General features: G+C 41.8%; 1 pseudogene; it reads left to right on the top strand.

Moving 5' to 3' along the window:
* Positions 1-10,945, top strand: part of LOC129672864 (condensin complex subunit 1-like) — a 57,507-nt pseudogene extending 46,562 nt beyond the window's left edge.
* The last annotated feature ends 1,208 nt before the right edge of the window (positions 10,946-12,153 follow it).

The following is a 12,153-nucleotide window of genomic DNA, read 5'->3' on the forward strand; positions in this document are numbered from 1 at the left end:
TACGCTGTTTCTAACATGGACTCTATTGCTTTCGGATAACTTCCCCCCTGGCAGGGCTGTCTTGCCTGGCCTCAGGGGATAAAGATATGCTCAGTCCTTATGTGACTTGATGTGCTGGGAAGGTTGATACAGGAGGAGGGGTCCCCTTTCTGTGGGAAAAGGAAAAGGAGAAAGGGGAAGGGGGAAGAGAGAAAAGGAGAAAGGAGCCAACCGGGAAACTGGGTGGAAAGGATGGAGTAGGCAGCCTTGTGATGAAAAATAAACAACAAAAAAAGAAAGAAAGAAAGAAAGAAAGAAAGAAAATAAAAAAAAAAGATAAGCAACAGAACAAGATAATTTGAACACAGGGAACTTCCCAGAGACTCATACTCCAACCAAGGACTATTCGTGGAGATAACCTAGAACCCCTGCACAGATGTAGCCCATGGCAGTTCAGTGTCCAAGTGGGTTACATAGTAATGGGAAGAGGGATTGTCTCTGACATAATCTGATTGGCCTGCTCTTTGATCACCTCCCCCTGAAGGGGGAGCAGCCTTACCAGGCCACGGTAGAGGACAATGCAGCCACTTTTGATGAGAACTGATAGACTAAGATCAGAAAGAAGAGGAGAACCTCCCCTATCAGTGGACTTGGGGAGTGGCATGCATGCAGAAAGGGGAGGGAGGGTGGGATCGGGAGGGGAGGAGGGAGGGGCTTATGGGGGGATACAAAATGAATAAAGTGTAACTAATAAAATAAAAAAATGCAAAAAAAAGATAAAGCTGGTTTTACTCATTCTTTTTTCTTCTTCTTCTACTATCTCTAGTGGTTAATCACAGTATCTCATATTCTACTTCCCATTCTCACAGCTGCCAGTTCATAAGACTTCTGACCATGTTTTCACTTCTCCCACTGACTCTGGTATTATCTCTAACCAATACTCTCTCACAAAAGAGATATTCATTCTGCTTTCTACCTGACTTTGTGACATATCTAGCAAAATCATTGTCAAATAATTTATTACATATGGAAAAAAAACTCAGCCCACATGCATATAATAATTTCTTAGTCAATAAAATATACTTAACTGTGTACTTCCTCTGCACTCTTCTGTGATATACTTTACAGCATTCCTAAGGGATGAAACTCTCTAGGTTTGGAATTTGATTATGTCACCTCTATTTTCAGATGATTTTATTGGGGGTGGGGTTGAAACAGCTTCTCAAACTCTAGCGCAGACTAGTACAGGTCCCTGTGTAGTCATGGCTGGACCTGGTCCTTCTGCCTAGGCTCACTTAGTGCTTAGATTAGAGGCATGAATCACCAAGCCCAGCCTGAAATCCTTGGACATTGTATTGCTTTGTTCTCTAGATTTACCTCTAGTCAGAGTCTCCTAGCACAGAAATGAACATATTAAAAAAAAGTTTAACCTGTTGCTTTCCACACCGAGTACTTTCACCTGCCTCCTGGTTTTTGTGCATGCTGTTTCTTTCTTAGGGTACACAGACTTTTTCAATTTGCTAACACATTTTCTCCTCATCTCCCATGAAGGTGGCCTAAAAGTAAAGTGTGTGTCTCAAATGCTCCACTAGAATCACACACTTCTGTTATCATAGCGATAATGGCACTATATTTTCATTGCCAACTTATTCCTTCAAATGCCCAGGGATTTTAAGGTCCTTGAGTACAAGGACTATATATGTTCTCCCACCCCCTTAAATGTTGAGTGGCTAACATAATGCTACATGCATAGAGAATATGTAGAATTTATTTGCTAAGTTTAAATTCATGGTGCAGAAATTAAAGATATAAGTGAGTCAGTGCCCAGTAAAAATTTGTTCTATCTTTATTAAACAGCTTTCTATATGTGCCAAATACGGACATACCTGCAGTCTTGGTAATACCTTTGTGAACATTATTAGAATTCTCATCATCATTTAGTTGTGTATTTGTTGTTGCTGTTTCTCTTTTACATATGAACTACCATGTTTGCTTCTTTGTTCGTTTTTACTTAAAATGCTTCAAGGAACCTTAAATCTTAATCCAGTTGTACTTCACAAAAAATGAGAATTAAAGAAGGTTAATGACTTCTCTCTAAAGAATCACCACAAGTACAGTAGAAAAAAAGTGTAGTTGATCTTCCAAATGGTATTCATAGCATGGAAAAAGGTCTAGAAAGTCTAATTTGATATAAAAGTAAATGGTACTTTGCTAAGTAGATGCAACAATTAAGCCAGGTTACAGATATGATGTGTTAGGAATGTAAGTGGGGCCTCAGTCATGAGAAAGGAACTTGAATGAATGATGACTCCCTGTAGCTCACATATTAGAATGATTAGTCTCCAGTCAGTGTAACTATTTAGGAAGGATTAGGAATGGCCTTGTTGTGGGACATGTGATGGACATGGCCATTCCCAGCTAGAATTCTCTCTCTCTCTCTCTCTCTCTCTCTCTCTCTCCCTTCTCCTCTCCTCTCCTTCCCTTCTACTCTTTCTATAAGCCACTTATTCCTGGATTAGAATGATTAAGGATATAAATTCTCTGCTTCTGCACCAACAGCATGCTTTTTGGCATGTCGCCAAGCTTCAATACATGATGGTCATGAACTTACCCTTTAAAACTGCAATCTTTTCCCCCAGCAAAAACATTTTTTAAGTTTCCTTGGTCTTACAGTTTTGTTAGAGCAATAGAAGACATACCTAGCACAATGACCTTGAGGAAGAAACAGATTATTTTTAGTAGATTTGCTGAGATTTGCAGGCAGAAGCAAATAATAGATGGTTTTTACACAAGATCTGTACTGGTTTTCATGTAAGACACATAATAAGCATTATCTATATTTAAGGGTTGCAGAAATATAAAATGAGAAAGTTGAAATTACAGTGAAAAGGCTGAAAACATGCTCAAACATCTTCAATTAATTTCCAGTGATAACAGGGCATTTTGTGGGCTAATAATTTTAGTCCCAAAAATTACAGTTAAATATTCATGCTGACATAAATAACATTGGCCTTTAACAATTTTGTTGAAAATAGTCAAAATTATAAGTCTCATGACATTATAAGAATATGATATTTTCTATGTGAGAAAATTAACACATATACTTCACAAGTATTGTCTTCATTTTAAAGATAGCTAAATAAGGTGCCATCCCTCCAACTTACATCTTTACTGTGAAGGATAAACAGGAATTCTCGGGCCCCGAAGTAGAGGCGATGTGGGAAGGATATATGTAAAACTTTATGTGTATTAGGAATTGTTTAAGAATATTCTTTAAACTTTTAAAGAGAAAAGTTTATGCAAGAAGAAAGCATAGGTATTTTAATGTACATTTGAAAATACATTTCACATGTTTCTACAATCTTTTAAAGCAAATGAAACATATGATAATTTCTAAACAGAAGTATTTAGTTCATATCCCTTTCTTTTGAGGAGCTGTGCTTCATATCTTTATTTTTTAAATATACTTTTTTTTTAATTACAATTTATTCAGTTTGTATCCCAGCTATGTTCCTCTCCCTCATCCCCTCCCAATTCCACCCTCCCTCCCTCTTCTCCTCCCTTGCCCCTTCCCCAGTCCACTGATAGGGGAGGTCCTCCTCTGCTTCCATCTGACCCTAGCCTATCAGGTCTCATCAGGACTGGCTGCATTGTCTTCCTCTGTGGCCCAATAAGGCTGCTCCCTCACAGGTGAAGGTGATCAAAGAGCCAGCCACTGAATTCATGTCAGAGACAGCCCCTGCTCCCCTTACTAGGGAATCCACTTGGAGCCTGAGCTGCCAAGGGCTTCATCTGTGTAGGGGTGCTAGGTTATATCTATGCATGGTTCTTGGTTGGAGTGTTAGTCTCAGAAAAGATCCCTGGGCCCAGATTTTTTTTGTTCTATTGCTCTCCTTGTGGAGGTCCTGTCCTTTCCAGGTTGTCCGTCTCCCCCTTCTTTCATAAGATTCCCTGAACTCTGCCCAAAGTTTGACTATGAGTCTCAGCCTCTGCTTTGATACCCTGCTGGGTAGAATCTTTTAGGGGCTCTCTGTGGTAGGCTCCTGCCCTGTTCTCTGTTTTCTCACTTTTCTGATATCCATCCCATTTGCCTTTCTGAATGAGGATTGAGCATCTTACCCAGGGTCCTCCTTCTTGCTTAGCTTCTTTAGGTGTACAGATTTTAATATGTTTATCCTATTCAATTTGGCGCTTTCTTAGAAAATTAGGAATAGTGCTACCTCAAGATCCAAAAAAAAAAAAAAAAAAAAAAAGAAAGAAAAGAAAAAATAAATCCAGCTATACCACTTCTAGGCATATATCTAAAATATGCTCAAGTATACAAGGACATTTGCTCAACCATGTTCATAGCAGCTTTATTCATAATCGCCAGAATCTGGAAACAACCCAGATGTCCTGCAGCTGAGGAATGGATACAGAAACTGTGGTACTTTTACACAATGGAATACTACTCAGCAATTAAAAACAATTAAATCAAGAAATTTGCAGGCAAATGGTGGGAACTAGAGAAGATCATCCTGAAGTAGAAAGACACACACGGTATATACTCACTTATAAGTGGATATTAGCCGTATAGTTCAGCTTCCTTTAGAAAGCTCAATTTAATTTCATGTGAGGGTTACAGAAAACTAGAAATTTGATGAAGCATAATCAATAAGCAGTAGGTGATTCATAAAGTAAGTTCTGAGTTTTGGACAAAGTATCCCTTCAAGAAAGTGTAGAACAAATAAAGTAGCTGGGGATTTCTCTGATAAGGCTGTGGAATGAGGGCTTTTTCCTCTGAGGTTTTTTCTTTGAAACACATGTTTTATTTCAACACATTGATTTTTTTTTCTAAGAAAGGAAGAGAGATCAAGCTAAAAATAGAAAACAAAATATTTAGAAAGAGCAACAAGTGAGTAGAAAATATAAAGGCAAAAAAATAAAAACCAAGTAAGGGATACAATTTGAAGAGTGGATGATTTAAAGGAATATAGACTACTTCAGGAACCAGAGTTTTCTCTGAGAAGCCTACATGTCCATTAATAGTAATCTGATGTGGTCTTTCAGTCCATATCACCACATTTGGAAATTTTTGAGGCACCCATATTCCCGGGACCTGATCCAAGACTATTGAGTCAGTCTTCTGGGTATGAGGCACAGAAGTCTGTGTTTAATGAGCTCTCTATTTCTGGTGTACATTAATTTTGAGGACCATTTTTATTTATTGCTCCTGGAGCTGTTTATTGATGGTTCTCTCCAGGTGGGTTTCTTATGTGTGATTCAGAAGGAACTCAGATATACTTATGTGAGTCTCCACAGAAGCACAGGGCACAGCTAGATTTGATTCTACTTCCTAGGAAGAACTCCCTGCTCCATGGTCCTGAGAAGAATCCCTGTTTCTCTTCCTTAGCCAAATTAAAAATTGATGGATAGCTTTTGGACATTAACAGTCCACTTCCTGCCCTTGGGTATCTGAATGCTAGTTTATTTCACTTTTGTGAGATGGAATGTCCCTCTTTGGTCCAATGTTCTAGAGCCCTAGGAATCTCCCTATACAGTCCAGCCTAGCCTTACACGTATGATCTTTCTTCCCCAATCTCCTGACACTGACTGGGATTATAGTCATAGCCACCATACCCTGGTAAAATGATTTAAGGTCAAAATAGTTACAATTTTTTAAATATAAGCATATGAATCTGGGGTCCTTCATTTCCTTAAAGTTCTTTCAGTACTCAGACTACACACTTGACTTATATCCTTCTTAGCTATTCTATAAGCCAGGTACCATAACTGTATGCTTGGCTATTTTTCTAAGCATAGTTCATAGGACATGATTATTCCCTAAGAATAGTTTTTGGTTGTTGTTCTTCTTGTTTGTTCATTTGTTTGCCTTGTTTTGCATGTATTTCTGTTTTTCTTGGAGCCATCTAAAAACTGTTATTTAAAATAATTGTAGACATGCTAATTAAGGGGGGAAGTAATTTTTGTTTTCCTTCTATCTTCCCTCACTGTGGTGGTTTTAATAAGAATGGCCCCATAGGCTCATAGATTTCACTGCTTGGTCATCGGTATGCAGTACTACTTGAAAGGATTAAGAGATGCATCCTTTTAAGAGTAGGCATGGCTTTGTTGGTGTAGTCACTGGAGATGGGCTTTTGAGATTTTAGGAACCCAGGCTCAGTGGTGCTGTTTTTTCCTGCTATATAGCTCTCATTTTCCCTAGCACCATGTTTGCCTACCTGCTGCCAAGCTCTCTGCCATGACAGAAGACTTATCCTCTGAACTGTAAGCCAGGCCCAGATTAATGCTTTCCTTGATAGGAGTTGCTATGGTCATGGTGTCTCTTTATAGCAATAGAATATTAATTATGGCATGCACTTTCTCATATGTGCACAGATCACCCTTTACCTAAGGTCATTTCTTCCTTCTCTATGCACAGCTTGAGCACCAGGGATTTAACAAATTTATGGCTGACAAAACATGTCACTCAAATGTACTACCCTGTTTCCTAACCTCTTCTCCCAGAGCGATAGATACTTGGTGTCTCTACTATGTTAATGGAGTTCACTTCATTTTCCAACAATATTATCATAGGATAGTACAGCTCTGAAGGTTTTTTCTTGTTTCTTATAGTATTTTTTTCTTATTTATTTATACCCTGTAAACATGAAGTAAATACTTAAGTGGCAGAGTTTATTATGGTACCAATATATACGTGAATTAAAGTAACACAAGCTTTGTTCTAGCTTGTTCTGTATTGCTGTGAAAAAGTCACCAGAAGGACTTTAAGGAGGAAGGAATAAACTAAAACACATGCTTCTACATATTCTAAATGTGCTTGTTTTTTTTTTTTTGTTTTGTTTTGTTTTTTTTTGAGAGAAATATCCCTCATGTGTAGTTCACTCAAGCCATACTCTTGTGTAGGGTTGTTCCTCAAGTTTTCCCATTTGGAAAATAATAAAGAACTTTTCCCTAAAAGAACTTTCCTTATTGCTATGCATAACTCCAAGTAAATGAGGGGTCCCACTTGAGCCTGAGATTTTATACACAAAATATTTTAGATTAAAATAGTTGAATCTGGACCCTAGTCAGAGAAGTGAAGGGTGAGCAGTGTTGGGGTGTCCAGGTGAACCAATGGGGGAAGGACATCTCCCCAAAACTTTGAATTCCATGTGCCCTTACCTCCAGAGGAGCTGCTGAAAAGTGGAGATATCAATCAGTATGTTGTTCAGGAGGTATTGCCTGTCAAGCATCTTCCATCTCAGCTTAAAGCATTCTGGTCGGCTTTCTAAACTTGGAGGGCCCTTGCCATACTGAAACACTTTTATACTACCTACAGCATTTTACAACACTTTCAAAGTATAGATCCTGGTCTCAAGGAAGATACCCTGTAATTCCCGATGAAAGAGGTATCTGGCCACTCCCAGGAACTTTCATCCATCTTGGATGATGCAGCTCTGAGTGTATCAGATAGAAGTGCCCACCTGAATGCCCTCAAAACAAACTGCTCTGCTCTGATATCCCTCTTGGAGTCCTTTGAGAATATGACCAGCCAGACAAGCCTTGCTGACCTGGACACGGGTGGGAAGGAAAGAAAGCCCAGGCCAAAGAAGCCCTTGGCTTTGACTGGGAGAAAGAGAAGCAACCAGTTCTTCAGCTTTTACCACAGCTGCTTCGGCTGGACATTTGTCACCTGTGGGACCACTCAGTAATTGAAGAAGAATTTGTCAGTTTGGTTTTTGGCTATTGCTACCGACTTTTGGAGAATCACACCATTAGTCGCCAGAAAAACTGCCCCACCAGGAAGCCATAGCACACCTGGTTGGGGTGGCCTTGGTCCATTTTTAACCATATGCTCAGTGCTACTGTGAAGATCATCCAGATGCTGCAGCACTCTGAACACCTGCCATCTGTACTGGTGACAGCTGTGAGTCTGTGGGCAACTGAGTATGGAATGAAGAGCACAGTGGGAGAGATTGTAAGAGAGAGTCGACAGAAGTGTCCTCAGGAGCTGAGTCAAAACACAGTCGGGCAACGGCTTTGCAGGTTTCCTCACTGAGCTAGCAGAGCGGATCCCAGCTGTCCCGATGTCCCGCATGTGCATTTTGCTAGGTCATCTGGATGGAGAGAATTACATAATGTGCAATGCTGTGCTAAGGGCAATGGCTGAAATGGCTGCAGGCTCTAAAAGGTGACCAACTAGAGGAAGCAGCCTGAGAAACCAGAGATCAGTTCTTGGACATCTTGCAAGCTCAAGCTCATGGTCATGATGTCAACTCCTTTTTTTTCAAAACTGTGTTTTGCACCTCTTTACCATAATTGTCCAACACAAGGCACTGCCCCTTACCGTTTTCCAGGCAATGGTGGCCTTTACAGTGGGACATCTGGCAGGTAAGTCAAGTTGGTGCTAATGTGTAAAAATGCCATTCAGCTGCTGGCCAATTTTCTAGCCCTTTCCTTCAACTTTAGTGATACTGACCTTGCTGGACCACTGCAGAAGGAGACCTAGGAACTACAAGAAGTGAGAGCCAGAGGAAAATGCAGATGTGTCTGCGGCACTAGATCCAAAGGAGGAATGGGAAACCATGTTGCCAGAACTGAAGTCTACCCTACAGCAGCTTCTAAAGCTTCCCCAGGAAGAGGCAGATCATCAAACCCCAGACACAGACTACAGAAGGGGTGAAAAGGACGTATCCACCAACTGCTTGCCAAAGCTAGTTACAAGCAGGCTATTATTATGGAAGCCACCAGCCACTTTCAGCAAACTGAGCCCTTAAGTCACACAGACCCAGAGGAAAATAGCATCCTGAATCTCTTGAGAATTATCTTCAAAGGCCTGGCAGCTTCCACACAGGGGTCTCTTGGAGGTCCCAGGGCTGACTGGTAGTAGAGACTCTCCTGATATGTCTAAGCCTGAGGGATTACAGAAGAATGAGCTGGAGAAGCAGGAGATGCTTCTGCAGTATCTGAAGGATGCCTACAGCTTCTCCCAGAAGGTTACAGAGACCATTGGTATCATCAGCAAGATGATGTATGAAAACACAACTACAGTGGTGCAGGAGGTGATTGGATTCTTTGTGATGGTATTCCAATTTGGGGTGCCTCAGGCCCTGTTTAGGGCATGCCCTATGCTGCCTCTCATCTGGTCTAAGGAGCCTGGTTTCCAGGAACCAGCTGCTATGGGAACGGGCCATGGAGAAGGTCCCCTGCTCTCCTCTGGAGTGCTTTTCTTCTGTCATGGTTCTCAGCATGATGGCACTAGGAAAACCAGAAACTGTAGGAAGGAACTTAGATACTCCGGTGAAGATAGGGTTGGATGAGAAGTTTCCACAGGACTACAGGCTGGCCCAGCAGGTGTGCCTTGCCATTGCCAACATCCTGGAAAGGAGGAAGCCTTCCCTGGGTGAGCGTCATCCTCCCTTCTGGCTGCCTCAGGATCACAGATTGTTTGAACAACTTCGGGAGATGGTCACAGAGGACTTTGCACACACAGATCCTCTCTGGTCCCATTCAAAGAGGTCGCAGTGACGCTGAACTACCAACTGGCAGACGGCCCTGAGGTGATCTGTGCCCAGATATTGCAACACTGTGCAAAGCAAGCCTTCAAGAAGCCTGAGAAGAACTTCGCTGAGGAAGTTCCTACGGGGACTGTCCCCATGCTGCCCACATTCCTGCTGATGAACTTGCTGTCACTGGCTGGGGATGTGGCCTTACAGTAGATGGTACATTTGGAACAAGCAGTGAGTGGAGAGCTGGCTAGGTGGTGAGCAGTAGCACAGGGCCTAGGCCCCCAAGGAGAAGAATACAAGCTCTGAAACTACTATGGATGAAGAAATGGGGCTGGTCGGGGCCACTGCCGATGACCCTGAGGCAGAGCTGATCCGTAGCATCTGTGAGAAGAAACTGCTGGCTGACAGTCAGGTCCTGGCTGCCTTTGTCTGCAACAATTCTGGCTTATACAATAGCCCACTGGGGATCTGGCTACCCTCTTCCCTAACCTGGTGGATCCCTGGACTCCTCATCTGTACGCCTGCCTCTGGGACCCACCTTAGCAAGTGAGGAGGACAGCTGGGCTGGTGGTGATGCTCCTGAGCCTGAAGGAGATGCTCAGAGTGAGCGAGATGGCCGTGCTGCTCATCGACCCCCATGCCTCAGATGGCTGCCTTGGCCAAGAATTTCTTCAATGAGCTCTACCACAAGGGCGATGCAATCTGTAATCTCCCTGATATCATCAGTTGCCTATCAGACCCAGATAGCCGGGTGGAGGAGGAGCCCTTCCACACCATCATGAAGCAGCTCCTCTCCTGCGTCATCATGGACAAACAGACCAGGAGCTTGGTAGAGAAGCTGTGTCAGCGGTTCCGCACAGCCTGAACTGAGCAGAAATACCGGAATCTGGCCTAGTGTGTGTCCCAGCTGCCCTTCACAGAGCGAGGCCTCTATGCTGGACGACTTTGACTACTTTGGAGATAAGCTCTGTTACATGAATCTGTCTTCAGTGTATTTATTTTTATTTTTTATTTTATTTTATTTTTTTTTTGTCAGTTGTAGGCCAACTGTGTCGTGGGACCACGCCTGAGGTGAAGGCCATAATACATGAATTTGAGCAGAAGCTTCGTGCCTGTCACACCGGAGTCATGGATGGAATAGAGGAGCTTGAAACTGGTAAGGAGGCAGCCAGAGAGCCCTGTCTGCTAAGAAACCCACTGTCTTAAGGCAGCAGGCTCTGACTTCTGTAGACTCAGACAATGACTTTGTCACACCTAAGCCTCAACGTGCCAACCAATGTCGTCCAAATACTCAGCAATGCAAGCCCAAGAAGAAAGCTGTCTTCTCAAGTGACGAGTCCAGTTAGAATGAACTTTCAGCGGAGGTGGCAGGAGAGGAGACACTCAAGAGAACCACCTCATCTGCAGAGACACACGTCCTAGGAGTGGCCTCTGCCTCTTCCTATCCCTGCTGTGCAGTGTGTCTCGTCAGATGATCTTGATTTCAATACGCCCTTCGCATAAATATCTGTTGCCTCCTTGTTTTTGACATGTAAATGGTCTTTGCATTCAAGGCTTTTCTCTTAGAGCCCATGTGACTACTTCCACAACCAAGAGACAGTTGGCAATCCCTATGTTCGCTAAGGAATAAATGTTTTTATATACATTAAAAAATATAAAAAGAGTTTAATCTATAATTTAATATGAAATCTAAAAAGAAGTGTGTGTGTGGCATATGCACGATGTATTAGGAGAGTTCATGCCCACCTGCACATGTGTTGAGGCTAGAGGAAGACCTCAGGGTCCTGCATTATCACTCTCTGACTTAGGTGCATGATGCTTCATTCATTGCTCATTCAGCTAGCAAGTCCAAGCAATGTGCCTGGGGTGACAGACACACGTGGTGGCCATTCCTGCCTTAAAAGAATTGTTACGAAAGAGTCTATGGAAAAATATAATTTATAAAAGAAAGAAGATTTAGTGTATTCTAAATTGTCAGTATTATACAAATAAACATATTCAGTTGAAAAGGTGAATGGAATAAAATAGAAGAATTTATAGAAGGTTTAATGTATGTGCGCAAGAGACAATGAACGCTACTTGGATAATTACATGCTTAAAATGTCAACACTCTCGTCTCTCGTTCTTACAAAATTTAGACACGTGGGTTCACCAGGCTATCAGGCCCACACGCTTCCTTCAGCTGCCAAGGTTAGATTGCTCACCTTCCCCAGGGAGGGCCTCTAGCTACTGTTTGGTTTCTACTTTTTAAAGTAGAAAATTATTAAACGCTCCCTTTGCAAATGACGAAACCCATCTTTCAGAAAATGTCTGCTCTCATCCTCTTTACAACTCTATTCCATCTTGGTTCTGCTGCAACCCAGGGCGGAAGTGTGAACATTTAAAATGGAATGAGTCTTTGTACAATGCATAAGGAGACTCTGGTAGAACCTTGTCACTAGCTTTTTTTTTTTTTTTTATGATCGTGTCAGTGAGAATATTTCTTAAAAGCTGAATTATTGCTTGAAAAAGACCTTTAGGACTATGAGCCTTCACTGACTAGTCATAAAAATATTTTTATCGACTATTGCAATAACAAATTTTCTTCTCTCTCGAGGTGAAGTTTTTGCTCTTTAAATTTTCCTGGATAAGATATTTGAGTTTATAATTATAAGCAGTTTAAATTTAAGGGTACTTCAGAGAG

This window comes from Psammomys obesus, unplaced genomic scaffold (assembly GCF_907164565.1).
Source record: "Psammomys obesus unplaced genomic scaffold, mPsaObe1.curated_primary_1811, whole genome shotgun sequence".
NCBI classification, from domain to species: Eukaryota; Metazoa; Chordata; class Mammalia; order Rodentia; family Muridae; genus Psammomys; species Psammomys obesus.